This window comes from Emys orbicularis, chromosome 4 (genome assembly GCF_028017835.1).
Source record: "Emys orbicularis isolate rEmyOrb1 chromosome 4, rEmyOrb1.hap1, whole genome shotgun sequence".
NCBI classification, from domain to species: domain Eukaryota; kingdom Metazoa; phylum Chordata; order Testudines; family Emydidae; genus Emys; species Emys orbicularis.
The window spans coordinates 73,004,697-73,017,662 of record NC_088686.1 but is presented as its reverse complement, the minus strand read 5'-3'; the positions used below and the strand labels follow the sequence as shown (position 1 = coordinate 73,017,662).

The window sequence follows — 12,966 nt, the reverse complement described above, 5'->3', positions numbered from 1 at the left end:
ATGACTATGAAAATAATATTTTTATTCGATCTGTTTGTTTGAGCCAAGTGTGGTAGCTAGATTCCAACCATTATTTTAACTATGTGTAATAAGCAAATCCTCTTAACATCTCTCCCTGTGCAAATACCAAGTCTCTTGACACTGGCTTAGTGCACATCATCATCAAGCTGTATATTACATTCCCACAGATGCTGTAATGTAGTGCATCTGGCAAGCTGTATAGATCTTCCTAATGCCAGCATGCACTTTATTGAACCCATCAAGTGGATAAAAGCATTTATTAAGTGTTTTGCTTGATTTTTTTCTGATGAAGAGAATTACAATTTTATGATTTTATATGACAAAGAATGGGAGTGAGGGATACAATCAAATTATGTACAATTTGTATAGACATTATATACATTTTACAATCTGACAAATTTACTGGGAGTAATGAGACAATAAATGTTATGAGTATTAAAATTCATTTTAATGTTTATTAGTCATAATATTTATAAGGTGAATATCACTGTGATAGCTGGCTGTAGTTATTCCAGTAATGCTTGTATTACACAAAGGAAACTGACATGACTTCAATCCTTGAAATTCATACAAATCAAATATGCACAAGCATGGCTACCTAAGAATTTTAACCGAAACTTATCGAGGAGAATCAGAGAATCTGATCACAATGTCATAGTTAAACTTCTTCTGACATTGTCCCATAAAACACGTATTCAGCCTCCTTCTTTTGTATAAAGAATACAGTGTATCTTCTTTAAATTTATAGCATGTGATCTTAATCTGAGAGTAAAGATTGTTTTTCTTTTTTTGAAGATTATCAAGTGGATAATGAGTTTTAAAAATAGGCTCTTTAAAAAATGTTGCTCTGAGTCTTACTTCTTCCCTTTAATTCCCCCTAAATTCTTCACACTTTCCATTTAGTTAATATTAATTGAAAACTTATTAATAGGATACATTTGGAGAAATTAGGGTTAATTAAGAAAAATTATTAATAATTGTTTCTAACTGTTATGATTATACTTAGAACTGGGTCAGAGCTCAAGTCGTTCTCAAGTATTGTCATCATGACACCAGTGGTAACTCCACAAGTCATCGCATTTCTTCTCCAATTAATTTCATGTTGTAATTTGATTGAAATTAGTAGACAAAGTGAGGGGAATTGTACTCATATGGCAAAAGTTCTCAGTTCACAAACAAGAAGGACATTGGATTGGCTCCCTGCTCTTGGGTCTGATGCACCAGGCCTAAGGGAGGGGTACATGGGGTGATGAATAGATATGGCAGAGTGAGGAGGATTATGGGGATGCTTGTCAGGGGAGCAGGGGGTGATGGATGCAGGAAGAGAAAGAGAAGGCAGAAGAATACTAGTGCATTTTTCCCCACATTCCAATTTATCAAACAGTGGTCACTGCTATGATACTTTTGTTCCCTACATGGATAAGATCAATAGGGACCCCTGATATTAATGTGGTCTGAACACCACTCTACAACAATGGAAATCTGGTCTTCAGTGTGCACGTGTCAAGGACATGGGAAACTCCCAACTGCATTCAGATGTGCCATAATTTGTGACAGTGGGAACATGGTGTTGGTGCTGAACTGAAATACCAGTCTGTGAATTTCTTTGTGTGTATATATAGACTAGAGCGATCTCACAATAGTTGTTTCTTTAAGCAGACTACACAGATATCAGTATTTAGTGTCAATAGGAACAAAGGCATTTCTATAAGGATCAGGATGACACATCACCAGTGTCAGGCTGAGCTCTTTACTGTACAGTATGGCTAAATAAATATAAAGCCATGCCTAGTGACACAATTTCTTTTAAAAACTACTTGTCAAGCTATTCATCAATATAATGCTTTCATCTCTCAATGGTTCCTGAAATAGAAGCCACCACTAAAATCTAACACAGATACTAAGACATTAAATTAATAAGGAGAAACAGAGGGATCTTTCTAATAGCTTGTTTTGCCCTCTAAATTACAGAATCTATGTGATTTTTTTTCCCCCATGGCTGTTGTAAACTAACATTTTTTCCCTCTAATCTCAGACTTATTATCACCTTTTCCTGCCACTTTGACAGACTAGAGTCAGTAAATTCAGCAGAATATTAAATGCTTTGTAATATAGCAGAGAAGCAGAGGGTTGGCAATCTGCTGTAATTTCTGGGATAAATGTTTGCATGTTGGCAATGGTTCCAAATGAAAATTCTTAAATATCTATTTGAGAAAATGTTGACGTTTTGGGAACTGGGGTGTGTGTGTTAATATTTCATTTGATTCTGAGTCATCAATTTAATACTTTTTTGTTTTCCATTCATTTTTATTAAACTTTATTTTCATTCCCCTGAAGCATCCCATGTTTAATCACACTGTTAAACAATAGAATACCAATTGAAATTTATTAAATATTTTTGGATGTTTTTCTACATTTTCAAATGTATTGATTTCTATTACAACACAGAATACAAAGTATACAGTGCTCACTTTATATTATTTTTATTACAAATATTTGCACTGTAAAAATGATAAAATAAATAGTATTTTTCAATTCACCCCATACAAGTACTGTAGTGCAATCTCTTTATTGTGAAAGTGTAACTTACAAATGTAGATTTTTTTTGTTACATAACTGCACTCAAAAACAACACAATTTAAAACTTTAGCACCTACAAGTCCACTCAGTCCTACTTCTTGTTCAGCCAATTGCTAAAACAAACAAGTTTGTTTACATTTACGGGAGATACTGCTGACTGCTTCTTATTTACAATGTCACCTGAAAGTGAGAACAGGCCTTGCAAGGTATATGTATCAGATATGCTAAACATTCATATGCATGCTTCAGCCACCATTCCAGAGAACATGCTTCCATTCTGATGATGCTCGTTAAAAAAATAATGCATTAATTAAATTTGTGACTGAACTTGGGGGAGAATTGTATGTCTCCTGTTCTGTTTTACCCACATTCTGCCATATATTTCATGTTATAGCAGTCTCAGATGATGACCCAGCACATGTTGTTCATTTTAAGAACACTTTCACAGCAGATTTGACAAAACGCAAAGAAGGTACCAATGCGAGATTTCTAAGGGCTCGACCCAAGGTTTAAGAATCTGAAGTGCCTTCCAAAATCTGAGAGGAATGAGGTGTGGAGCATGCTTTCAGATGTCTTAAAGGAGCAACGCTCCGATGCGGAAACTACAGAACCCGAACCACCAAAAAAGAAAATCAACCTTCTGCTGGTGGCATCTGACTCAGATGATGAAAATGAACATACGTCAGTCTGCTCTGCTTTGGATAGTTATTGAGCAGAACCCATCATCAGCATGGACGCATGTCTTCTGGAATGGTGGTTGAAGCATGAAGGGACATATGAATCTTTAGTGCATCTGGCACGTAAATATCTTGCAATGCCAGCTACAACAGTGCCATGCAAATGCCTGTTCTCACTTTCAGGTGACATTGTAAACAAGACGTGGGCAGCATTATCTCCTGCAAATTGTAACCAAACTTATTTGTCTGAGCCATTGGCTGAAGTAGGACTGAGTGGACTTGTAGGTTCTAAAGTTTTACGTTGTTTTATTTTTGAATGCAGTTATTTTTTGTACATAATTCTACATTTGTAAGTTCAACTTTCATTATAAAGAGATTGCACTACAGTACTTGTATTAGGTGAATTGAAATATACTATTTCTTTTGTTTTTTACAGTGCAAATATTTGTAATAAAAAATAAATACAAAGTGAGCACTGTACACTTTGTATTCTGTGTTGTAATTGAAATCAATATATTTGAAAATGTAGAAAGCATCCAAAAATATTTGAATAAATCATATTCTATTATTGTTTAACGATTAATCGTGATTAATTTTTTTAATCACTTGACAGCCCTAGTATTTAGGCATCTAAAGTGTGCCTAAGCGATTTTAGGCCCTAAGTGTGCAGGAATATCAAATGGTAAAAAACACGTTTGTTTCATAATCCTTTTCTTAAATGATGAAAATGTTAGTGTAGTTACAACCAAATTGTTCGCAGCTTACTTACAACACTGCAAGTTTTATTAAGTCAGTTTCCCAAGTAAAACAGAGACATACAACATAGATAAAAGAGAAGAGGAGAAGAGAAAGAAGAAAAAAGAACAGGTCTCCTTTCATGGTCTGATTGTAGGTGGATGATAATTGTTGGCTTCAGACAGCATAATCTGCAAACTTCTATTGCTCTGTTCCTCTAGGGCACACAATAACTGACTTTTACACATATACTACATTGGAAGAATAATAGAGATGCAATACAGTGTTCTATATGAAGCAGCATAAAGGGGGAAAAGATCTTTTCATTGTTGGATTGATTACAAGGTGGAGGTGAGCGTTTTTAGCTATCTTGAGTGGCTTTGGCTGTTTTGCAAGAACAGCATTCTTAGCTGGCTTTTCCATTTACTGATTTGAATGAAAATTTAAATAATCTGAGAGAATGATTACTGGGTTAAAATATAACTGAATTTCTTTAAAATGTGATATTATTTTCCCAAACCTGTCTTCTTCACACTACCTTGTACAACCTCCCCTTATTCTTAGTTCTACTTTAATTGGTAACTGCAAAAATAACAGGAGTACTTGTGGCACCTTAGAGACTAACAAATTTATTAGAGCATAAGCTTTCGTGGGCTACAACCCACTTCTTCGGATGCATATAGAGTGAACCATATATTGAGGAGATATATATACACACACATACAGAGAGCATGATAGGGATTGGGAATGGCTGAGCCATTACAAACATTGAATCTATCTCCCCTTGTAAGTATTTTCACACTTGCTTCTTATCAAACTGTCTGTACTGAGCCATCTTGATTATCACTTCAAAAGTTTTTTTTCTCTTACTTAATTGGCCTCTCAGAGTTGGTAAGACAACTCCCACCTGTTCATGCTCTCTGTATGTGTGTGTATATATATCTCCTCAATATATGGTTCACTCTATATGCATCCGAAGAAGTGGGTTGTAGCCCACGAAAGCTTATGCTCTAATAAATTTGTTAGTCTCTAAGGTGCCACAAGTACTCCTGTTATTTTTGCGGATACAGACTAACACGGCTGCTACTCTGAAACCTTTAATTGGTAACTGTCAGTCCAACACACTAAAAGTACTAGGTCATTCAAATTTAGATCCCCAAGTCCCAGTTCCCTGAGATCAAGCTGCTAAATGGACTTCTTCCTTACTACACTGGAACTGAAAACCCAGCTATTTCTGATCTTGATATAACAGTGAACAGGGTTCTCTCAGTAATAGTAAAAGTGATGTAGCCAGGCCTTTCAGCTGAGGGCTTTCATAGGCGACTGTAGTTCATGCAGATGAAAATGTTAAGATGCAAGACTGTTTGTATCACACTGGGATAGTAGCAAAGAGTACTGAACATTTCAGAAACCCCTCCAAATTGCTCCTCTCTGCTACTCCTGGCTTGAAAATGATTTGAGACACATTCTGATCACAAAGAGATGTTGCAGAAAATCCAGACACTCCTGGCAAAGAGGGTCATCATTCAATGTCATTGGATTAAAAAGTATCCTAGATACTTCCTGATAATCTAGCAGTCTCTGGCCTATCTGGGATCTCAAGCACTTTTGGAATTAATATTTGGTTAAAAAAAAGTTCAGAGTGGCTTTTTTGGAATTCATCATGCCTCTTCAGGGGAAAGTGACTGGGTTTTGTCCTCTGGGTTTTGAAGATGCCTACACTTACATAGGAACACTTTGGTGCTTGGGGAGTATCTCAGATTTATTGTACAGAAACAGCACTATTGATTTCATGTTTTGCCTTTTGGGTTGATATTGGTGTCTGATGTTTTCATGAAATGCCTGCCAGTAGTTGTGGCCTGCCTGTGCAGGCTTAGAGTGTTTTGACAGTTGGACAATTGGTTTATAAAGGACACCACTTTTAGACTATAGGTCTTTTTCACCATCAGAGTGTTGGTATCACTAGGGTTCATGAAAAACTGTTGCCCTTCTCGTTACCTTTTCCAAATCCAATATAGCTTTTCTGAGATGGGGCAACCACATCTGCACGCAGTATTCGATATGTGGGCGTACCATGGATTTATATAGAAGCAATATGATATTTTCTGTCTTATCCCTTTCCTAATGATTCCCAATATTCTGTTAGCTTTTTTGATTGAGCAGATGTTTTCAGAGAACTATCCACAATGACTCTAAGATCTTTTTCTTGATGGGTTCAGTTAATTTGGACCCCATCATTTTGTATGTGTAGTTGGGATTAGATTTTGCCATGTGCATTACTTTGCATTTATCAACATTGAATTTCATCTGCCATTGTGTTGCCCAGTCATCCAGTTTTGTGAGATCCCTTTGTAACTCTTTGCAGTCTGCTTTGGATTTAACTATCTTGAGTAGCTTTGTATCATGTGCAAGTTTTGCCACCTCACTGCATATCCCTTTTTCCAGATCATTTATGAATATATTGAACAGCACTGGTCCCAGTACAGACCCCTGGGGGACACCACTATTTACCTCTCTCCATTCTCACCATTTATTCCTACCCTTTGTTTCCTATCTTTTAACTGGAGTGCCTGCCAGTGCTTTCAGGATCATCTAAGGATCATTAATGTACTTTAATGACAAGCCTTTTGTTATCTTAATCACCCTGCCTCTGTTTCTAAACAAACTCCCTGCCCCAAAGTCTGAGCTGCTCCCAGCTTCCGAACTCATCACGTATTACGCTCAAGCTGTGTTGCAGTTAAAAGCTCCATCTGGGGCTAGGGTGAGTAGACCTCCTGTATGAAACTGGGGGGTGAGGGTGGGGGTCTAGAGCCCTCCCCCACACCTTTCCTAAATGTCACCCCTGCTTTTAGGGAACCCATTACTGAAATAAAAACATTTTCTGAAATAAACAAACATTACTGGCCTCCACTTAACTCCTCCTAGTCCCCGGGTTAGGAGAAGCTATCATTTTATCTGTGTCCATTCCCTCCTCCCCTATCAATATCCTGTCTCTCCCTTCTTCATTTCCCTCCCTATTCCACCCAGTCTCCTTCCCACTCCCATTTCACCTCCATGCTCCCTCATAGTGTCCTGTTCCCAGCCCAAACCCTTCATTCACATATTCCATCCTTTTCCCTTTACAGTATCTTAGTCCTTATGTTTCCCCTCTGCCACTCTCCATTCCTCTGCACCTCTTCAGTCTCCCTCCTGCTCATATTCTCATCCCTCTTAGTCTGCAGCCCCCACATTCCACTGTAACCTCTAAGGCCTTGGCTACACTGGCAATTCACAGCGCTGCACTTGCTGCGCTCAGGGGTGTGAAAAAACACACCCCCGAGCGCAGCGAGTGCAGCGCTGTAAAGCGCCAGTGTAATCAGCGCCTGCAGCGCTGCACGCTCCCTCGCAGCGCTGCAAGCTATTCCCCTCGGAGAGGTGGAGTACTTGCAGCGCTGCGAGAAAGCTCTCGCAGCGCTGGCGGCGCGACTACACTCGCGCTTCACAGCGCTGCCGCGGCAGCGCTGTGAATCCGCGAGTGTAGCCAAGGCCTAAGCTTCCCTCCCTGCACTCCACATTCTTGTGCCCCTCAGTGTCTCTCCTGAACCCTATATTAGCCTGCAAACAATCCATTTCCTATGCCTTTCTGTCTCCTGCCTGCATCCTGCATTCCCTCTGTTTCTCCTGTGCACCTAGCATTGCCACCTTTTAGGGGGGGAAATTAGGGAGATGTACGATCCTATTGTATGAACATTTTATGCAAATTGACTAAATTTTGTATTTGCCAGTGATTTTCAATACTTTAAAAAGAAGTGTAGATGTAATGCTACGGAAGGCCTCAACTTGATAGCTCTGTGAATGAAGTCCCTACACCATTCTGCATTCCTTATTCTGTTCCCCCCATCCTGCCACTCTGTGTCCCCAAGGAATTGCCACCATTACTGTTACCTGGGAGTTGGGGGATGAACAAACTCAACTCCTGACACATTTTCAATCAGTGGCAGCTGCTGCAGGCAGACCTATCTGAAGGTAAGGCCACCCAAAACCTCCTCTCTCACTCAATGTTTACTGCCCTATGTATTCCTTTATTTGAGCTCATTCCAGGCCTTCTGCCAGCTCCATGCTGGTCTAGAAGGGTCTGAAATCCTGTGAGGCTGCTGTCACTCAAAATTGGAACTTTAACATGCCTGATTAACAGCCTTGTGGGATGTGTGATAGTCACTACAATTTTGAAACTTCTGTGAAATTCAAGACAGGTGGCAATCTTACCTGCAGCCCACATTCCACTGTTTCCTCTCAGTTCTTCTTCGAGTGATGGTCCCTATATGTATTCCAGTCGTGGGTGCACATGCGTTGCCATGCACCGGAGCTGGAACTGTTTGCAGTAGTGTCCATTGACCCACACGTGCATCATGCATAGTCCACATGTTGTGTCCAAGGCTATCTGGGTCAACGCCGTTCCAGATCCCTCTGACTGCTGCATGGCCAGAGTCAGAACCCCTGTTCCTTGGTGCTCTTAGCTTGCTAAGAGAACTCTTGTCCATTCCTACTTATTGTATATAGTTTACTTGTGATTTAGTTGTATATAGTTGGCTTTGCTACGTTCTTAGTTAGGCTCCCCTGTAGGACTTGTTCCCCTGGTGGGGAGACACCCCTCCCCCAGGAAGCTCCCAGGAATTATGCCCTAACAAGACGGCTTCAAAAGTTGTGAGCTTTTCTGTGAGTGACGAGCACCAACATTGTCTCTACTGCCTCAGCAAAGCCCACATCATCTCCCGCTGCACCATCTGCCACTTGTTCCCACCTCGGACTTGGGAAGCTAGAGAACTTCACCTCTGCAAGTATCTGATGGAGGAGGCTATGCGCCCACATGCGCAGTCAGACGCGGGGATCAGTGGATCTGCTGGAATGGTGCCTGTCTCCTCCAGCAAGCACCTCATACTCCCCGTCTTCCTCCTGGTGAGTGCCTCCGGTACTGCCACAACTGCAGAAGCCCAACTGTGAACATAACATACTCACTTCGATGGACAGAGCATGAAGGAAACGGTAGCTGCCTTGACTGAGGTTCAGCCCCAATGAAAGTAATGAGAGACATTGGCCTTCTGAATGAAGTAAAATTCACAAATGTAATGCCTGCAGTCATGAGAAAATGTGATACTAAAATTTCAAAAAGTAAATATTGCAAGACACACACTAAAACCATGATAGTTGACAATTCTGACGTTGTAAAAACACCTAAGGTCCATCTACATTAGTGGCTTAGTGCCAGTGCCACTGTACTATTTCTGGCTGTTGCTGTACTATGGATACTAATTTTTCTAGTGTAAATATGTCTTCATGTTCTGCCTCCATCCGGCAGATTGTCCCAAAACCAGTGCCCTTCAATCCTGTCAGGTTAAGAAGGAGAACGATGAATTATGATGTAAAATAAGGGAATGGGCTTCATTAGGCCTAATATTTGGTTACTGATCTTTTCAGGAAATTATCTAAAGTAGTTTATCAAACAGAGTTTTACTGCCTCACTGCAACTCCCAGCGTATTGGTGTAATATCAAGATGCTGAGTCACCTTATTTTATTAGTGATTTGTATGCAAGAGCGTAAATATATCTGCCTGTTAGCTCTTAAGCTGGACACAGATGCAAATGTTATATTGACATTCCTCCTCCTGCCCCAGTCCACAGAGGAAGGATTAGGAAAGGTGGCTAAAAGCTCTCTAATAAAATAACTAGTTGAAAATAACAACAAAGAGAGTGTTACAGATGAACGCAAAACGGTCAGCAAACTATCACAGGCCCAGTTATTTCAGTCATATGTACAACTACTTAACTTGCATGCGTCTCAGTCTCAGGAAGATTGCAATTCTTCTTGCTCACTGATTTGTACATATTGTATCTATGTGTTATTTAAAGACATCCCAAGAGTGGAGTCTCAGGTGGCTGATTTAAACAGCAGATGGCACTGCGAGGAATGTTAGCCACAGCCATTTTCATTAAATCCATCTAGCTATGCTGTGAGAACAGGCAATCTTCTCCGGTTAGCAGAAGTATGCCTGTAATAATAGATGAAGGCATAATTACTGAGAATGCAGTATATTTAGTGGCTTGTACAAAGGTCAGATGGTTTATCTGGGCTTGTTGCCCTTTCAGATTTTGGCGTTGTGTAGACGATGCATATTTAATAATCAATCTGCATGCTAGCAATGACTTTTTGTCAAGATAATTTTTCTTATGAAGTTAAAGAATGTGCTTGAATTTCACTGAAGGACTCCCTGGACCGCAAGGTCGTTGTTTGTGGTGTTCTTTTGTATCTTGCACTATCTTTGAAGCCTCTTTCGAACATTAACTAATGACATCTTCAAAGTGTCACTGTGCTCAAGGGCAAAGAAAAGGGATCTCAATATATAAATTATGTTTAAAACTAATTTTCATTAACATAGAAAATATCTATTACTTGAAGGTAAAAGGCATATGTGTGTATAATATATACAGGTGTATGTGATTTTATATACACATATATACACAATTCAGTAGAGTGCCAACTTTCTTCATTCTTAGTAAGGTGCACTTTAAGTAACTTGTCCCAATTCTGTAATGCAGGGGTCGGCAACCTCTGGCACACGGCTCGCCAGGGTAAGCACCCTGGCGGGCCGGGCCAGTTTGTTTACCTGCCGCGTCGGCAGGTTCGGCCGATCGCGGCTCCCACTGGCTGCGGTTCGCCGTCCCAGGCCAACGGGGGCTGCGGGAAGCGGCGCGGGCGAGGGATGTGCTGGCCATGGCTTCCCGCCATCCCCATTGGCCTGGGATGGCGAACCGCAGCCAGTGGGAGCCGCAATCGGCCGAACCTGCCGACCCGGCAGGTAAACAAACTGGCCCGGCCCGCCAGGGTGCTTACCCTGGCGAGCCGCGTGCCAGAGGTTGCTGACCCCTGCTGTAATGTATATTTCTTCTATACTGTAAAACATACCAAATCTTTTAGATTTTCAGTGGGTGATTGATAATTTTATATCAAACCAGGTATATTTTTTGGCAGAACATCTTATTCAACATAGAGATCTGAGCTTTGTTTCTATTGTTTCCAACTCATGTCTTCCCATTTCCTTTTTGCAGCAATGAAAACATGAAGCTGCATTTTTATGCCTTTTCTGTTTCTGAAGGGAAGATGGCAGATATTGTACAACATATACTATATGCATGAATTGAAGGGAAATGTAGTTTCTATTACTGCATTCAAATTCTTTGGTTTAGCATAAGCCTAAGCTTCTAGTTTCCAGGACCGAGTGCACATACCAGTTTGCATCTTGATGAAAGATTGGGGTCTTTTCTTTGTGGTTATATGTTATGTCTGTTGGTATTATATTTACCTTTGGAAGATGTTGCTAGTGGTAATGCCTGTTGCGTAAGCAATATGCAATAGGCATATTCTTTTTTTTAGGGTTTGCCCTGTAACATGTTCTCTTATGGAACTTAAAGAGAGATTTGATTCCTGGCTATGCCACTGACTCACCTTGTGATCTTAGGCAAGTCATTTAACCTATCTGTGGTTCAGTTTTCCCATATATAAAATGGGGGATATACTTACCTCTCCTGGATAATATAAGAGAGAAATAATTAATGTTTGCAACATGCTTTGAGATCCTTTGATGAGAAGTGCAAAATAAGTACAAAGTGTTCTTAATACCAGCAATGTTCCCCCCAATTCCTGTTTTCTTTTTTCACTGGTGAACTCTATGTAGAATCTAGTAGCTGTAACTGTAAGAATTTTAATCTTTACTTTTATATTTGCTGAAGGGATTATAGTTGCAGCATTTATTTCACATCCCTTTTACACACCAGCTCAAGGGTTAGACACAATGCAGCAGACCTTGTGTTTCCCTATTGCACCCACTTCAGGAGTGATGTAGTGTCTCTGCACCCTTCTGGATGTGGAGACATCAGTATTGCCAAGCCCTACTGTTTCAGTCAGGCTCCCAGAACTCATGAGATAGGCTTAAAAAGTATGAAAATTTCAAAATAGTACATTTGAGAGTTTTATTTGCCTTTGGGGTTTGGAGCCTTTAGGGCTCACATTTTCAAGCTTTCATCTGGAACCATGAGAGCTAGAATTATTATTTTTTTTAATGAAATACTCATGTAATCATTTGACTCCAAGAGCAGGGCTTCAAGAATAACACCAAATATCACAAGGGTTGGCACACTGAACCCACTGAGACATAGGCCTGGTCCACACTAACCCCCTACTTCGAACTAAGATACGCAACTTCAGCTACGTTATTCACGTAGCTGAAGTCGAACTATCTTAGTTCGAACTTACCGTGGGTCCACACGCGGCAGGCAGGCTCCCCCGTCGACTCCGCGTACTCCTCTCGCAGAGCAGGAGTACCGGCGTCGACAGCGAGCACTTCCGGGATCGATCCGGGATCGATTTATCGCGTCTAGACAAGACGCGATAAATCGATCCCAGAAGATCGATTGCTTACCTCCGGGTCCGGAGGTAAGTATAGACGTACGCATAGTATCTTCTTGGGGCATATTGCAATACAACAATTGAGCCCACAGCCTGCAAAGCAATTTGGGATCTGCTGCTTCTGAATGAAACATGCTGGGTAAATGTAATTGATTTGTAATATATTACTTTTCCATGCAATCCTTTACCTATTATTTTTTTATTTTAATCCTTTCAGTGTGTCAAAATGCAAAGTATTATGCAAAGAATATTTAATATATTGACAGTGACCTTCCTAACAAGGAGTTTCTTGCTTCCTTGTCCCTTCTACTGATCACTGCACAAAGAAGTTTGGTTGCATTTTTAAAAAATGGATTTGATCATTTTATGAGAGTTAGTAACATTCATAACTATTTATGGTAAGAAAAGGGTAATCCAGTAACATGGTTCAGAGCATAAACTGTTCTCTGCAAGGATCAGGAGGTTTTTATCCCCCACATATAAGGAATGGGAGAAAGAAAACTTCTTTGGAAG

General features: G+C 40.2%; 1 protein-coding gene across 2 annotated transcripts in view; it reads left to right on the top strand.

Annotated features, from left to right (window-relative positions):
• The window catches only part of GPHN (gephyrin), a 582,350-nt gene that overhangs the window by 368,957 nt on the left and 200,427 nt on the right, over positions 1-12,966 (top strand). The gene's annotated exons all lie outside the window — the stretch shown is intronic.